Source organism: Macaca thibetana, chromosome 19, assembly GCF_024542745.1.
Source record: "Macaca thibetana thibetana isolate TM-01 chromosome 19, ASM2454274v1, whole genome shotgun sequence".
Lineage (NCBI taxonomy): Eukaryota > Metazoa > Chordata > Mammalia > Primates > Cercopithecidae > Macaca > Macaca thibetana.
This window is the reverse complement of record NC_065596.1, coordinates 39731421-39737755: the sequence shown is the minus strand read 5'-3', so window position 1 is coordinate 39737755 and position 6335 is coordinate 39731421.

Here is a 6335-nt window from a genome sequence, read left to right as displayed (position 1 = left end):
CAGTGAGCCAAGATCGCACCGCTGCACTCCAGCCTGGGCGACAGTGCGAGACTCTGTCTCAAAAAAAAAAAAAAAAAAAAAAAAAAAACAGGAAATGTCAAATCTGTAATGTAAGATTTGATCTCAAGAAACTAGAAAAATAAGAGCACATTAAACCCAAAGCAAGCATAAGGAAGGATATGATAACGAAAAAGGGAGAAAGCAATGAAACTGGAAACAGAAAAATAATAGAGAAAAGAAAATATCTTTTCAGATCAACAAAGTTGGCAACCTCTAGCAAGACTGACAAAAAATAAAATAAAAACAGATTGCTAATATCAAGAATGAAATAGGGGATAGCACTACAGACCCTGCAGGTATCAAAAAGATAATAAGGGAATACTATGAACAACTTTACACACATAAATTTGACAATTTAGATGAAATGGATCTATTCTTCAAAAAGTACAAACTACCACAACTCACCCAATGTGAGTTAGATAATTTGAACAGCACTATAACTATTAGGTAATTTAAAATGAGAAAAATAAATCTTCAGACCTATATGTTTTCACTGGAGAATTCTGCTCAATGTTTAAAGAAGAATTTACACCATTCCATATAATCTCTTCTAGAAAATATTAGAGGGAATGCTTCCTAACCCTTTCTATGAAATTAGTATTAACATTAAACCAAAAAAGGAAAGTACAGAAAATAAAATTATAGGCCAGTATTCCTCATGAATATAGATGCCAAATCCTTAACAAAATATAAGCAAATAGAATTCAGTAGTAGTCCAGGCACGATAGCTCACGCCTGTAATCCCAGCACTTTGGCAGGCTGAGGCGGGAGCATCACTTGAGGCCAGGAGTTTGAGACCAGCCTGGGCAAAATAGTGAAAGCCCTATCTCTACAAAAAGAAATGTTTTTAATTAGCTGGGCATGGTGGCATGTGCCTGTAGTCCTGGCTACCTGGGAGGCTGGGAGGGAAAATGATTGCTTACACCTAGGAGTTTGAGTTTGCTGTGAGTCATGATTGCACCACGGCACTCCAGCATGGGTGACAGAGCAAGGCCTTATCTCAGAAAAGGAAAAAAAAAAATCAACAATATATAAAAATAATTATACAGCATGACCAAGTGGGATTTATTCATTCCAGGGGTGCAAGGCTGGTCTAACAATTGAAAATCAATCAGTGTAATCTTCCATATTAACAGGATAAAGAAGAAAAATCACATGATCATATCCATTGCTGTGGAAAAAGCATTTGATAAAATGAAACACCCATTTATGATTTTAAAACTCTTTGAAAACTAGGAATAGAGGGGAAATTCCTTGACTTGATAACCTACAACTAACCTATAAAAACTACAGCTAGCATACTTAACTAACACTGCAGTCCTGAATACTTCTCCCCTAAGATCATAAACAAGACAAGGATGTTTACTGTCATCACTCCTATCAACATAATGCTGGAAGTTCTAGACAGTGCAATAAGATAAAGAAAGGCAATAAGAAGGACATAGATCTGAAAGGAGGAAAGAAAACTATCTGTATTTGCAGATGACATGATGGTCTAAGTAGAAAATTCCAAAGAACCAAAAACAAAAAAACAAAAAAAAAAACCCACCTAAAAATAGTGAGTTTCACACATTTACAGAATACAAGATTAACACAAAGATTAGTCACATTTCTTTATATTAACAATCAACATGTGGAAACCAAAATTTAAAATGCAATTCCATTTACAATGGCTAAAAAAATACTTAGATGTAAATTCAACAAAACACATATGACTTATATACTGAAAACTACAAAACACTGCTGAAAAAAGTCAAAGAATAGCTAAATAGAGAGACATACCATATTCATGGATTGGGAGACTAAACATAGTAAAGATATCAATTCTCCCAAAATTGATACACATACAGATTTAATGCAATTACTACCATAATCCCAGCAAGATTTTTTTATAGATATAGGCAAGATTATTCTAAAGTTTACATAGAAGGAACTAGAATAGGCCAGGTATGGTGGCTCATGCCTGTAATCCCAGCAGTTTGGGAAATCAAGGTGGGCAGATCACTTGAGGCCAGGAGTTTGAGACCAGCCAGGGCAGTATAATGAGACCCCATCTCTACAAAACAAAATTTTTAAACAATAAAATTTTTAAAAAGAGAACTTAAAATTTTTTTTTAAATTTTAAATAAAATTTTTTTAAAAAGAACAGTAAGAATATTGTTTTCTTACCTATGGGAGAAGCAAAAAATAGTAATAAAAAGAGCTAGAATGGAAACCATTTCTGAAACAGAAGAATAAAGGGGGAAGAACCACTATACTTGATATCAAGGTTTATTATAAAGTAATATACAGTAATCAAAACTGTGTGGCCCTGGTGAAGATATAGACACATCAATCCACTGAACAAACTAGAGAGCCCACAAATAGACCCACACAAATATGGCCAACTTGTTTTTAACAAAGGAGCAAAACCAATTCAATGGAGGAAAGACAGTCTTTTCAACAAATGATGGTAGAGTAATTGGACATCCATACACAAAAACATGAACCTCAACCTAAACCTCATACTTTCTATAAAAGTTAATTCAGAGTGGATCATAGATTTTCATGTAAAATATTAAGCTATAAAACCTCCAGAAGGGCCAGGCGCCATGGCTCACACCTGTCACCCCAGCACTTTGGGAGGCCAAGATGGATGGATCACCTGAAGCCAGGAGTTTGAGACCAGCCTGGCCAACATGGCGAAACCCTGTCTCTATTTAAAAATGCAAAAACAATTAGCCAGTTGTGGTGGTGCGTGCCTGTAGTCCCAGCTACTCGGGAGGCTGAGGCAGGAGGATCACTTGAACGCAGGAGGCGGAGGTTGCAGTGAGCTGAGATCATGCCACTGCACTCCAGTCTGGGCAACAGAGTGAAAATCTGTCTCAATTAAAAAGTAAAATAAAATAAATTGAAAAAGAAAACCTCTGGAAGATAACATAGGAGAAAATCTCTGAGACCTAAAGCTTGATGAAGCATTCTTAGACATGACACCAAAGGCATGATCCCTAAAAATATCAATCCAACTTCATCAAAATTGTGATTTTTTTTGCTCTGTAAAAGACCTAGTTAAGAGAATGAAAAGACAAATTACAGACTCAGAGAAAATATTTGCAAACCACATATCTGACAAAGGACTCATATCTAGAACAAATATATAAAGAACTCTCAATTCAACATAGAAACGCCACATAAAAAAATCAGATAATCAATTAGAAGACTGGCAAAAGACATAAAGAGAAATTTCAGCCAAGGGGATATATGGATAGAAACTAATTATCTAAAAAGATATTCAACATCACTAGCCTTTAGACAGGTTAAGACCACGATGAGATATCACTACTACACATCTATAAGAACAGCTAAAATAAAAGATAGTATCAAATACTGGAGAGGATGTACAGAAACAAAATCATTTATATATTGCTAGTGTGAATATAAAATTGTCCAGCCACTCTGGGAAAAAGTCTCAAAACAGTTCCTCCAAAGATTAAGCATAGAATAACCATACACTCCTGCATCTCCACTCCTACGTATATAACCAAGAGAAATAAGAACATGTTCACCCAGAAACTTGAACACAAATGTTTACAGCAGCATTACTCATGAAAGCCAAAAAGTAGAAACAACCCACATGTCCATGAAGAGATGAATGAATAAAGAAAATATGGGAGGCCTAAACAATAAAATATTATTTGATAATAAAAAGGAATGAAGTACTGATAGATCCTACAACATGGATGAACTTTTTTTTTCCCCTGAGACCGAGTTTCACTCTCGTTGCCCAGGCTGGAGTGCGGTGGCGCCATCTCGGCTCACTGCAACCTCTGCCTCCTGGGTTCAAGCGATTCTCCTGCCTCAATCTTCTGAGTAACTGGGATTACAGGCATCCGCCACCACGAACAGCTAATTTTTCGTATTATTAGTAGAGACGGGGTTTTACCATGTTGGCCAGGCTGGTCCTGAACTCCTGACCTCAGGCGATCCACCCGCCTTGGCCTCCCAAAGTGCTGGGATTACAGGCATGAGCCACGGTGCCTGGCCATGGATGAACTTTGAAAACATTAAGTGAAAGAAGCCAATCACAAAATGTCACATATTGTATGATTCCATTCATGTGAAATATTCAGAAAAGGCAAATCTGTAGAGACAGAAATAGATATAGTGGTTGTGTAGGGCTGGGGTGGGGTGGGGAATGTGAGAGGAAATGAAGAGTGACTGCTAATGGATGTGAGATTATTTTGGGGGTGATGAAATGTTCTAAAACTGGTTGCGGTGAAGGTTGCATAACTCAGTGAATAGACTCAAAACCATTCAATTGGACATTTTATATGGGTGTGTTTTATGGTATGTGAATTGTATCTCAGCAAATCTGTTATGTATGTAGAATAAATGTAATATATAACAGCTTTATATACAGTGTGTGCATATATGTGTGTGTATGTATATTGTGTGTGTATATATATATAAAATAAAAATTAGGCTGGGCGTGATGGCTCACCCCTGTAATCCCAGCACTTTGGGAGGCTGAGGCAGGCAGATCACCAGAGGTCAGGAGTTTGAGACCAGCCTGGCCAACATGGCAAAACCCCATCTCTACTAAAAATACAAAAATTAGCAGGGCATGGTGGTGTGCACCTGTAATCCCAGCTACTCAGGAAGCTGAGGCAGGAGAGTCACCTGAGCCTGGGAGGCGGAGATTGCAGTGAGCGGAGATCCCGCCACTGCACTCCAGCCTGGGCGACAGAGGGAGACTCTGTCTCTAAATAAACAAATAAATAAAAACCAGTCCAATTAGAAAATAGGCAAAAGACATGATAACATGTCCCTGAAGAAGGTATATAGAAGGCAAACAAGCACATGAAAAGATGTCCCACATCATCAGCCATTAGTGAAATGCAAATTGAAACCCATGACAAGATACCGCTTTAGAACAGCTAAAATTAAAATACCAATAATGACAACACCAAACACTGGTGAGGATGCTGTGAACTTGAATTGTTCACACATGACCGGTGGGAATGCAAAATGGTCCAGCTACTCTGGAAAACAGTTTGTCAGTTTCCTGAAAAACTAAACAAAATATACCTACCAGATGACCCAGCAATTGAATTGCACTCCTGGGCATTTTATCCCCAAGAAACGAAAACGTATGTCCACACAAAAACCTGCACACAATTAATTATTCACAGCAGCTTTATTTGTAATAGCCAAAAACTGGAAACAGGCTGGGCGCGGTGGCTCACACCTGTAATCCCAGCACTTTGGGAGGCTGAGGGCGATCACCTGAGGTCAGGAGTAATCCCAGCATTTTGCGAGGCCAAGGAGGGCGATCCCCTGAGGTCAGGAGTTCGAGACCAGCCTGGCCAACATGGTGAAATCCTGTCTGTGCTAAAAATACAAAATAAGCTGGGCGTAGTGGTACATGCCGGTAATCCCAGTGTAAAAAGTAAAGTAGAAGTTCCTCTTCAGAGACTCTCCTCCCCATCTAATTAAGAATAAATAGTAATTTCTCTTAGAAGCAAAATTTATTCAAAGATCTGTGCTAACATTCTTAAATATCTTCTAGCCGTAATAAAAAAATCAATGTACTTTATGTTCTTAACTCCCACAATTTAGCCTAAATACTTCCCCTAGCGTGCTTATACTAGTCCAAGAAAGCATTAAGTCATAGCCTGTTCCTCTTCCTTATGTAGAAATGTTTTTATCTTTCTCAGCATTCCACAAGTTACTTCCTCCTTCTTTTTGTTCTCCTCTGCCTTTGCCTCTTTTAAAAAGTTCTAAGTTGCTAGCCAATCAGGACAAATACAGAATGTGAGGTCCCGTTCCAGCCAATAGAAACCAGACGTAGCAATAAAGCAGCTGTGTCAAATTATAAACGACCCTGTCTCCTTTGTTCGGTGTACTTTTGGAGCCAAACCGCCAGCGAGTATACCCTTTCTGCAGAAAGTAAAAATAGCCTTGCTAAAGAAATTAAATTTATATTCAAGTGCTATTTCTTTACAGCACCCAAAAAACAAGCATTTCTAACACAGGCTACTCAGGAGGTTGAGGCAGGAGAATTGCTTGAACCTGGGAGGCGGAGGTTGCAGTGAGCCGAGATAGCGCCATTGCACCCAGCCTGGGCAACAAGAGCGAGACTCCATCTCAAGAAAAAAAACAAAACAAAACCAAAAACTGGAAACAACCAATGCGTCCTTCACTAGGTGAGTGGCTTAACAGATTACGCTACATCCATGCCATGGAGTACTATGCAGCAATAAAAATGAGTGAGATATGAAGAGGATACAGGTAAC